Raw genomic sequence first — 12642 nt, 5'->3', positions numbered from 1 at the left:
CAAGCATCAGTGTGCAAATCCGAGTTGCCACAACAAAACAAGCACCGGTGTGCACATCCGAATTACCACACCAAAACAAGCACCGGTGTGCACATCCAAATTACCACACCAAAACAAGCATCAGTGTGCAAATCCGAGTTGCCACAACAAAACAAGCACCGGTGTGCACATCCGAATTACCACACCAAAACAAGCACCGGTGTGCACATCCAAATTACCACACCAAAACAAGCATCAGTGTGCAAATCCGAGTTGCCACAACAAAACAAGCACCGGTGTGCACATCCGAATTACCACACCAAAACAAGCACCGGTGTGCACATCCAAATTACCACACCAAAACAAGCATCAGTGTGCAAATCCGAGTTGCCACAACAAAACAAGCACCGGTGTGCACATCCGAATTACCACACCAAAACAAGCACCGGTGTGCACATCCAAATTACCACACCAAAACAAGCATCAGTGTGCAAATCCGAGTTGCCACAACAAAACAAGCACCGGTGTGCACATCCGAATTACCACACCAAAACAAGCACCGGTGTGCACATCCAAATTACCACACCAAAACAAGCATCAGTGGGCAAATCCGAGTTGCCACAACAAAACAAGCACTGGTGTGCACATCCAAATTACCACACCAAAACAAGCACCGGTGTGCACATCCAAATTACCACACCAAAACAAGCACCGGTGTGCACATCCAAATTACCACACCAAAACAACACCGGTGTGCACATCCGAGTTGTCCCACCAAAACAGGCACTGGTCTGAAAATCCGTGTTGCCACACCAAACCAAGCACCGGTGTGAACATCCGTGTTGCCACACAAAACAAGCACTGATGTGAACATCCGAGTTGTCCCACCAAAACAAGCACTGGTGTTAACATCCCAATTGCCACACTAAAACAAGTACTGGTGTGAACATCCGTGTTGCGACACCAAAACAAGCACTGGTGTTAACATCCCAGTTGCCACACCAAAACAAGTACTGGTGTGAACATCCGTGTTGCCACACTAAAACAAAACCGGTGTGAACATCCGAGTTGCCACACCAAAACAAGCACTGGTGTGAACATCCGAGTTGCCACACCAAAACAACACTGGTGTTAACATTCCGGATGCTCTACCAAAACAACACTGGTGTTAACATTCCGGATGCTCTACCAAAACAACACTGGTGTTAACATTCCGGATGCTCTACCAAAACAACACTGGTGTGAACATCCGTGTTACCACACCAAAACAAGCACTGGTGTTAACATCCAAGTTGCCACACCAAAACAAGCACTGGTGTGAACATCCGAGTTGCCACACCAAAACAAGCACTGGTGTTAACATTCCGGTTGCCACACCAAAACAAGCTCTGGTGTTAAGATTCCGGTTGCCACACCAAAACAAGCACCGGTGTTAACATTCCGGTTGCCACACCAAAACAAGCTCTGGTGTTAAGATTCCGGTTGCCACACCAAAACAAGCACCGGTGTGAACATCACAGTTGTTACACCAAGACAAGCACTGGTGTGAACATCCGAGTTTTCACACCAAAAGCTTGAGGAATAAGTGTGGAACGCTGCCCTGTCCTTGCACATGCGCTATGCTGATTCATACCTTATAGATATAGTGGCCATAACGCACTATTTTACTTGGCAACAGATACCAAAACTGCACCCTCACTGACACATCTTTGGCTCAAGCGACGTCAATAAACATGGGTCCATGATTAAAAAACCCCAACATGGCTACAATTGCATAACTTGAATGCACTAAAAGGTTGACGAAACATTCAAAGCTGCAAACATAGGTGGCGTGTCCAAGAATCGCGGCGCCTTAGGCGACTAACACCAACATAGTAAACATTGGAGACCTGGATCGTAGGATCACTTAGCATCAACTCGCTAAATTCAATTTAGCGGGGTTAAATCTACAAGTAACCTAGCTCTACATTGAAAACACAGTATGTTTATCTCCATTCTACCATGACTAAATAAAACTCGAACTCTTTGGTGTTAGCAAATATACTGAGTGAAGCGTCATGAGTTGAGTTCAGTGTTTTGAGTGGGTTATCGATCTGAATTACGGAATCACCGAACAAAATATGGTTTGTTTACACCGTTATACTTCACTCGAACATATGACAGGCATTGAAATCATATAAGCACGGCAACTTTGTAAGCTAACATGAGGTGGGCATCCCTAAAGAAAACAAAGCTTTGCAAGTCTCTCGCTCTACATCGCGCGTCACCACTATGACGTCATATCGCTCATTGTGACGCAAAAAATATGACATCACAGTCGTATATAGAAAAGCGCCAATATTCCAAGCTCTCTGTTGTCTCCAAAACGTAAATACATTCCCTTTGTTGCTTTCTGTCGTGTTTTTTGCACGAAATGTATTGCCACACATCCTTTGAATATTGTAGTAACCGCATCTGTGCATTTTGTAACCTGTAGTTGTAGATATAATTATTTAAATATGCCTACCGACAATGACTGAAAATAGTACTATTCTATGAATATCAACTTCCGCGGTGATGCGGCTGTCAAACCAGCTGTTTCAATCAGAGCCCCGGGGTTTAATGTGATTTAATAGCCTCTGACTGACCAACCAGAATCGAGTCAATTCCAAATTCATGGTAGAATTAAGGTTGTCCTCCCACATAAAGCTGACACGCCGCGATATAACTGGAATACTGTTAAAGCGGTGTTAAACCCAACTCACTCACTCACTCACTCTTTCCAAATTCAATACTGACTATTGTTTGTTTTCATTTTGTTTGATAAAGAGTGAGGGAGTATTGTTTTACGCCGCTTTTAGCATTTATCCCAGCAATGTCACGGCGAGGGACTGTCACGTCACACCAGAAATGAGCTTCACACATTGTACCCCATGTGGGGAATTGAACCCGGGTCTTCGTCGTGATAAGCGAACGCTTTAACTACGAGGCTACCCTACCGCCCATTAAGAGCAAAAAGTAACGGATTGTAGAGAGGTACTTATTTGAACTTTTGACTTGATGCTGTGCTATTGTAAAACCACTGTTGAGTATTTTTGCCTTCTTTACTATCAGACAGCAACTATCATAGCTAGAATAATTATTGGCAAAACTCCCAGCTAAGGCCAACAATAACCTTAATATCCTGATCAGTTTCAGTCTGAGCACCTTTAGATTATCAACATGGTAAGTAACTAGACATGTGTATAAAAAATTGCACTCATATCTATCCCGATGTAGCCTTGCCTCTCATGGTCAGATCCCCGATGACACACGGGGGCACGGGTGGCCCAGTCGTCTAAGGCGCCGCGATTCGCTGTGCAGAGTTGCGTCCATTGGGCACGCCAGAAACCTATGATTGTGGGTCCGAATCCCGGTTCGCCCCGATTATGTTTCTAGGTTTGTCAGCACCATACCCGTGCTCGTGGGTTTCACTGAAGTGGTAAAAATCTGAGACCTGCATCACTTCGGGCTTTCCTCCTACATCAGTCTCTACTTCCAGTCAAAGCCCCAAATAACCCCCCCACACACACACGCCCCCTCCCCGCCACACATACACAAATCAGACATTCACTCTTTCAATTTTTCAAGGTCAAATTACATGTATGTCGCGTTGTAACCTCATCAAGAATGTGTAAAAAAGGCGTTAAAATGCCCGACAATTGGTTAATTTTGACACTTTTCCTGTTTTTTTTGAAGGGCGACCTAACACAAGCCAGCTGCAGCTACTCTATATGTAGTCGTATAGAGGCATTTAGAAGTTGAAAGAACTTGCATCCATGTGTGACGCTTTCAACCAAGACACCAAACCTGCCAGCCGATCCATGTGTTGCCTGTAGCGACCATAGTCTAACCTATTCAAACCTATTAGAGCTGATCCACACGGGGTTCACAACGTAGTAAAACTTGCTGTGTCATCGTGACCTCCGACTCAGCACTGGCCATGGTGACTCAGCGCTTGGTTTGTTTTGTGTCATCGCGACCCGACTATTACTTGCTGTGGTGTCATGTTCAAGGTGAAATATTCATGGGGTTTTATCGGAAAATAAAACTGAACATAATGTAAGCTTTAAAAGGAAATTGCTTGCCACAAACATTACATTATTGCAATGTGAGTTTCTTTTTTTTAAATTCGTTAATAAATAAAAAATATCTGGTTTGGTAGCTGTAGCTGTAAAAAAATATCTAATCCTGCATCACTTCGGGCTTTCCTCCCACATCAGTCTCTACTTCCAGTCAAAGCCCTAAATAACACACGCATCTTTCCCGACACACCAACAACCCTTAATCCCCAAACCGCTTCCAACCCATGCCCTTTATGTATTTTGCAAACTATTGGACACGATGATCTGTTCAATTTTGGACTACGGGTCCTCTATATGGGGTACGACGGTACATTCATGCGTGAAAGCAGTGCACTACAGAGCTATACATTTTTAATGTAGGCTAGGTAAATATGCACCCAATTTAGCTATCAACGGTGATTCGACAATGGATGGGTGCTACTCGACAATGGTCCCGGATGGCCAATACTGAATACTGAGTATTTTTATGGGAAGACCATGCAGTAAAAGGGAAAAGAAACTGGAGTTTTAGACTACATGTACATTTTAAACGAATGCATTTGCAACATTTGTTCAACGCGCATATTCCTACCGAAAAGAAGTTGAAAAATGTCATGTTCACAAATTACAAGTCTGAATGGAAAGATATTATGAAAAATGAGGAAAAAAATCGAAAACTTCGATCCTACAAGACGTTTAAACACCACTTCGAATGCTTGGTTTGGTTGGTTTGTTGTTTTACGCCGCACTCAGCAATATTCCAGCTATACGGCGGCAGTCTGTAAATAATCGAGTTTGGACCAGATAATCTTGTGATTGACCTTATTAACATCGATCCACGCAAATGGGATCGATGACATGCATCAACCAAGTCAGCGAGCCTGACCACCCGATCCCGTTAGTCGCCTTTTACGACAAGCATAGTCGCCTTTTACAGCAAGCATGGTTTGCTGAAGACCTATTCTACCCCGAATCTTCACGGGTCCAACTTCGAATGCGAAAAATATGTCAAGTCCATTTGTCACACAAGCAGTTGAGCGTGCTTGCTAAATTTAGATGTTGTGTAGCCCCAACAAGAATAGACTGGACGCTATGAGAATATTCCAGCAGATCACAGAAACTGTTTTAATTGTGTTAATTGTGTACAGGATGAGGCTCATTTGTTGTTAAGCTGTCCTTTATTTGCGGTTTTATGGTTATTTTTTAAAGAAAATATGGCCCGGTTTTAATGTGTTATCGACAAGTCAACAACTTGCCCTACTTTTAGCAAATGATGGCATGATTTCTTCTGTAGCCAAAACCTGTTTCCATATTTCAGAGCATAGGAGTGGTTTTATCATCTCTCATAAATCGCCGGCGATTGGTCGCAATTTAGTTTTACTGAATAGTATATACAATAATTATGCTCTATGTAATTGTAAGTGAGATGAAAATAAATTATTCGGTCTGTATGTCTGGTATAAATTATCTTGTTCTGGACAGGCTATTGTAACACAACAAGTTTCTTTGTTCAGGAATAAAGGGGTTATTAACTGCAGTACAAGTGGCTCTGGCTCTCACACGGGACCGTTTCACTTTGTGCTGCTGGTGATGTTTGCTTGTTGGTCCACCCATGTTCCCATGGCTCTGTCTGCCACAAAGTTGTCGCTCTCGGTCTGCCGTCTGTCTCTGTATGTAAGGTGTAATAGAGCTTAATAATAGAACATTATATAAATTTTATTCTCTTTTCTTATGTACATGTCATCCATGCACATTTCTTCCGTTTGCGCAGCATGTCTATTGTCGAGGACCATGACATGGGAGGTAACCCCATCAGCTTCCTGGAGGTCGATGGCTTTCGGTATCCTATCGTTGACCCAGAAATAGTCAAGGGCATGTCGCAGCTGAAGGTCAAGGATGACGATATCTTACTACTGGCGTATCCAAAATCAGGTAGCTTCACTGGCAACTGCGTAGCATAGCCCCTCATCCGTTCATCGTCTGATAAAAGTTTATCTACATAACACTATTGGGGGCTAGAATTTGTCCCGTTAGAAACGTCTGACGTTGTACGCTGTTGGATTTACAGCGCACTTCTACACCTCCAATTGATAAGTGATGTATATTCTAAAACAAGACCCTGTAACGTCCACCCCCTGTGGCTACACCTTTAGTCGACGACCCAGGCAAGCCTTACATGAAAGTATCTAAAAGCCAGGGTGCATATGATCTCCTGCTCATGCTGTTGAGTGACATGATAACCAAGGGATCATGTCAACATCAGCGTGTCTTGCAGTTGTTGGAACCCCCTGAAGACCCCTTAAATGCCTCCTGTGACCCACTGCAACAACGTACAGGTTATAGACCAAAGGGTTACCCGTCCATGTGAGCTTACAAATACTACCATTCAAACCATTTTCATCGCTACCATAATCGTCTCAAAAGAATGCTTGAAACACAGGCGACCTACTTTTTATTGGTTGTTCTTTTATCCAGTTCGCCACTCCATCTCTCTGCCCTGCCTTGCCCCACCTTGCCCCACCCCGCACCTCACACACCGACCCTCAAACGCCGCCCCGCTTCCTTCCTCTTCCTCTCACTCCTCCGCGCAAACCCAGCGCCCAAACCAAATCCTATCACCTCCCGCGAGATCCCGTCACCTCCGGCGATATTCTGGCTATTCCGGTGAGATTTTGAGATGCATAATAAATCCCATTGCGTACATTGGCATTCTTTTCGAATGTGACGATCCGAAGTTCCCATGGCCAGTAGTGACATAGAATACTGATATCAAACAAGAAACCGATGAGTGGATGCAGTAACCGCAGCTACCTCACCGGTAATAGTGACTGGTTTTGTTGGTTATTGACAAAATATAACCGCAAATTAGAAGTGATTATCGCTCATGCACCAATTGAAATTTAGAAAAAAAATCTCACCAAAATACATCATCCTTCAATGTCATGGCAGAAATAATATCAATTATTGACTTATAATGAAACTACATACTTGACCAGCCGCTAGAGGTCTTTCTACCCAAAACAGAAACAATTGCTCATATTCTATATGTTGGTTTCATGGCGTCTTTTTTATAGGGGTGTGTGTGGGGGGGGGGGGGGGGGGTGCTATTTAATATTACGATGACGATTTAGCTTTGATTTATAACACCAGTCTACATCCGTCAAGGGAATATTGTCCCACTGAGCGAGTTATTGCCATGTTATACGGTACTTCCAAATACCAGTACAATACTCGAATTAGATGCCTGATGTCCCCAGGTACACATTGGACCTGGGAGATCACGTCCATGCTGCTCCAGGGTAAGGCGGAGACCATCCCTCATTGGAAGAGCAAAGTCATGGTGGAGTTGCAGCCACAGGAAGTCATAGACGCCTTCCCAGCATCCCCTCGTGTCCTCAACACGCATGTCCGGTACAACCAACTTCCGTTACAAGCCAGAGAGAAAAAGTGTCGGATGATCTATGTCCTTAGAAACCCTAAGGATGTTGCCGTGTCCTTCTATAACCACCATAAATCTTTCGAGAATCTGTACAAGGATTACAATGGATCGTTAAACGATTATCTCCCTTTCTTTCTGGCTGGCAAAAGTAAGACATTTGTCATTTGTTTGTTTGTTTGTTATTTAACGCCGCACTCCAATAATATGCAGCTATGTGAGGACGGCCTGTAAATAATCGAGTTTGGACCAGACAATCCAATGATTGTTATTGTAACCAAGCATCCCACTGTCGCCATCAACCATGTCACCGAGCCTGATCATATCATTCACATTTGATATTGCAATCCCCTTGAAGTCAGATCAATTTCTCTGATTAGACATCTACCTATTTCTCTGATAAACCCTCTCTCACGTCAGGTGAACCTAGAGTAGACTTTCACCACCAAATGTAAATAGATTATGAATGGGTTCCCGAGATAATCTTATGTCAGTTTTCCAAAACGAGATTGAACCTATGGATTTGGAAAAATTGGCTTCTACAAATGAACCCCTATAAAAAAAATCGTTTGCTGTTTAACGCCGCTCTCAGCAATACCCCTGTACGTAATCTGATCTGGACCAAACATCCAGTGAATTACATCAGTTGCATCTATCCATGCAATACGTCAGGAAATATCCCACGCAATCGGTAACGTGTGATCAACCCACCGAGTCTGGTGACAAGCATAGGCTTCTAGTGACCTAAACCTCCTGGCAAATAAATTATACAGCAATGTTTGATGGTGACTAAAAATGAAACAAGACGAAGGAATTGTAATGTGATGTGATGGATTTGATACGAGTATCAACGTTATGTTTTGGACCTTAAGTTTGTAGTGTTGCGGCGACCGTTTTCAGCCGATTAACGTGTCGATAACGTTTGAGATTTGTCAAATCGAAAATTTCAATGGTGGAACACAGAAATTTGCTTCACACATTGTACCCATGTCTTTAACCACTAGGCTACCAGACCGCCCCCTCCTATCTTGATAGAGAGAGGCATCGCATCGGAGGAAAAGGTCAACTTGTAATGTGATTGATTCAACTTGGAATGGGGACTCAAGTGACGATTGTAATATTTCATCTGCCATTTCCGTGTTCAAGGTGTATTATACATCAACAATACATACAAATGGAAACGAGATGTTGTTGCGGACTAAGGATCCCAGCTAAAGGCTCGACCATTTGAAATTCTGATGACCAAATAATTAGAGCCAGCAACTGCTTTTTGATGTATAAAAGATTTCAAGTCATATATAGGAGTATGTCATCCTCTTACAGCGGACTACGGATCCTGGTTCGATTCTGTCCTCCAGTGGGAGAAGGACATCGAGGCCCAGCGAGATAGACATCCAATACACAATGTACTATGAAGACATGAAGCAGGTCAGTGCTTTGCAGGTAACGTTCACTGAAATAGAAATGGGGTGGGGTGGGGAGGGATATGAACAATTTGATGAATAACGTATGCATGGACTTGCTATTGTCTCCAGAACCCCGTGGAAGAGATACGGAAGTTGGCAGTGTTTCTGGGAGTATCTGGAGATGACTCACTGTACAACGCCGTGGCGGACAAATGTTCTTTTGAGAATATGAAGGAGGACAAGGAACCATATGATCCTAAGTTTAAGGGCAAACCTTTGGTTTACAGGAAAGGTAAGCTAAAGGGGTCATGGGGAAAAATAACGACATAATTGTTTTTGTTAGTTTCACTTGTTGTTTAACGATACTCTCGCTTAAGTTTTAAGAGACTATGTACTATTTCCAACTGTGCCAAAGGTCACCTTAATATCTTGCCCGATGATGAGGGAATGTCTCAAAGACATGTTTATAAATTTAAATGAGTATTGAAATTAAATATGATTTAAAATACCTCAGTTTACATAAAACACCTTCCGAATAGCTGAAAGTCAGGACATTTCATTAAATGTTCCGTCGTCGGAAAATCCGTGTTTAAAGTTTCCGTTCTTCTTGGCGTTAAAACAGCCCCTTTCGTTAGTCATCTGTAGGTTTTAAACGCTTATCAGGGGATAATGCAAAAAAAGTCCAACGAGAAATACTTGTGTAACAAGAAGAGATATCAAGGGTGTTTCGCTTTTTAATTCACGTTTCAAAAACACCATACACCAGTCGAATAATATTACATAAGATTTATCGCCTATACCGATACCATTGGTACGACCAGAGGTGTCGGGTAACCTAGGGTCATGCATGCCGCAAACATGTTTGACACACATTACGTCATTATTTTGAGATGTTAAACCGTCTTACCCTTCACTACGTCATGTCAACAGTCACAAACTTACATGAAGAAATGAAGAAAATATTTTTGTTCGGACATGAAATATTACAAAACTAGTATTTTTAGTTCGGTCAATGATTATTATTCGATAATTAACAACTGTCGTTGCGTGATTGCGTGGTTAATGGAAAACAATTTTGAAAAACTGGGTGCCAAAATGATGGTTGACGAACTATAGTCAACATCTTTTGTTGACTGAAACATATAAAGACTATGTCTCTAGCTACAGTTTATAAAACGTGATAAGCACCTTCGGTTAAAACATCCCTTCCGGTTTAGAAAAAAACCCCGCATGACCAATGCCATACAACTTTGAAACAGAAACGACTTTACCTTCAGCAACATGATACATGTTGCTAGATGTTGCATAAATTCTGGTTTGGTAAAACATACGCCCAGAGCAGTACGACTTTGAAGCAGAAACTGCTATGCATGAGGCTATCGTTACAAGAAGTATAATAACCGATTTTATGACCTTGACCTCCAGTCCCAACCAGGGAATCTATACTCCTATCCAGTTATGCTGATCCCAACTAAAACATACAACTAGAAATGTACATATTAAATACGCAGGATACCTTTTTTGTAGGTTTGTAGGTTTATAATATAATCTAACAATAACCTTTTTAAAAGAAACTGATTATAGACCGGCGAACCTTTTCTCAATAGTATAAGGAATACTGACTAAATTGAGGCCTTTGGGTGTCAAGATCCAACAACCCATGCTTGTCAGAAGAGGTGACGAACGGAATCTGGGGTCATGCTCGCTGACATGGTTGATGCATGTCATCATATTCCAATTGCAAAGATCGAAGCAGGAATCCGGAACAGCCCAGAGATCATTACACACAGTTTGGTCATTTCCAAACAATCATTGCTCAAGATAGCGTCTGCAAAAGGTTTTAGGGGGACCTGGATCTTCAACGTCATCAAATCACATTGCTTGTTGAAGACTTGAATTCTCCAATTCACACTGCTAATAATTTCTGACATTTGACAGAAACGTGACTTGATTTAAAATCTCGTGAAATTTGAACCGGGTTTCATACACTAAATACTAAAGGCAGGTCACCCGAAAGTTTCATCAAATTCCTTTCTTATATACCTGTCGTAACTGCTTTCGGGCGTCCAGTGCGACCCTGCTACAGTTACTAAATGTATTGCCGTTCGTGGTCCTTGTGGTCAGTTAAGCCAGGACATTTCCCTCGCCTTGTCCACCACGGCTCGGCTCCGTCAAGGAGTGATTGGCCTAATGACCCTTACTCCAAGTTGTCTCTATCAGCATTCATACTCACATAATAAAGAAACGCAACACCAGTTTATACTCACATAATTTTACTTACTCTCAGCCCATCTATCAATACAGAACAGGATCAGACTGGTCAGGCTCGTCACTAACTGGGGGAAACTTAGAACGATCGGGATTCGACTCGATCGACTGCAAACCGCGCTCCCTCTCCTAATGTTGAGGGTATCATTTTATAGTGTTGGAGCCTGACCTGTCCTTGTCACATGTCTCAATACCTCCTTTTGTTTCGTTACAAGTTTAGATCTGACCATGAACTCATGTGTGTCGCCATCGGAAAAATACCAAAAGCCTACGTGCCAGATTACTCATCTCTCTATTGATTCTGTGACTCGCTCCGAAGCTCCACATGGATTATACCTTGTAATTCCCCATTTGTTTCATTAACTCCTGGACGATAGCCAGAGACCAATCCAATGATAAATGTGAAATGTCCAGAATACACTTGTGATAAATGTGAAATGTCTTTTCTCTATTGATTCCTTTCCAACTACAAGTTCTGTCACGAACTATATCTAATGCAACTCCTCATTGCAGCTATAATGGTTCTATTTATTATCATTCGTTTCTGAGATGCATTTTTAACCTTATAACATACCCAAGTGTACACAACCATTAATACTGTCTAGTTCATACTTGACCTTCAATTCTATCCAGTCATATTTCAAAAGATTTCCCCAGTACTGTAAAGGAGGTATATGAGGTATTGAGTCTCAAACAATGGCATGAGCATGTTACGAAAACCATTGCGGCTGCGGCGCTGCTCAACGTCACGCTAACACATGAAGCAGCATCCCTCACAGGGGGATGCTTAATCATTAACTACATTGTTGCCAGAGTAAACTCGACAGTCACTGAGGGCCACGGGGGACCCAGTCGTCTAAGGCGCTGCAATTCGTTGTGCAGGTTTGGGCACGCTTGAAACCTATGGTTGTGGGTTCGAATTCCGGTTCGCTGCGATTGTGTTCAACGTCTAGGTTTGTCATTACCATTTCCCTGATCCTGCTCTGAGATCTACATTACCTCGGGCATTCCTCCCACATTAAGATCACATGCCGGGACAACTGGAATACTGTTAAACCCAACTCACTCTACCATTATCGTTCCAGGTCAAGTTGGTGACTGGCAGAACTGGTTAACACCAGATCAGAACGAGATGTTTGACAAGCTGTACCAGGAAAAGATGAAGGACAGCAAGTTCAAGGACAACATCAGATTCACTCTGACCTGAACAGAAGTGACACACATGCGCGTAATATAAGAATACAAAGACGGACTCAAATACTCAGAAATCAGAACTCGATTGTCCAATGCAAAAGCATGCGACTGTATTCAAGACGTTGTTTCGATTCGAGTACAGTTGACTGCCTTGCGCTTTGTAACTTTCTGTAAAACAAACTGAGATTGGAAAATATATATGGTCTTATAGCTGGAACTTGGAAAAACTGGACGTTGCATCATGCATGTTTTAAGTCAATGTAGACTTAAAGTAAGA

The 12642-nt window shown here is 42.5% G+C and overlaps 1 pseudogene; it reads left to right on the top strand.

Moving 5' to 3' along the window:
• The first annotated feature begins 5833 nt into the window (after nucleotides 1-5833).
• Nucleotides 5834-12378, top strand: LOC139455125 (sulfotransferase 1B1-like; annotated as a pseudogene).
• Nucleotides 12379-12642: the final 264 nt, after the last annotated feature.

The sequence above is a fragment of the Haliotis cracherodii genome, unplaced genomic scaffold (assembly GCF_022045235.1).
Source record: "Haliotis cracherodii isolate W230 unplaced genomic scaffold, xgHalCrac1.p SCAF_11, whole genome shotgun sequence".
NCBI classification, from domain to species: Eukaryota; Metazoa; Mollusca; class Gastropoda; order Lepetellida; family Haliotidae; genus Haliotis; species Haliotis cracherodii.
Note: the sequence above shows the minus strand (reverse complement) of the source record. Positions and strands in the feature narration are given on the sequence as shown.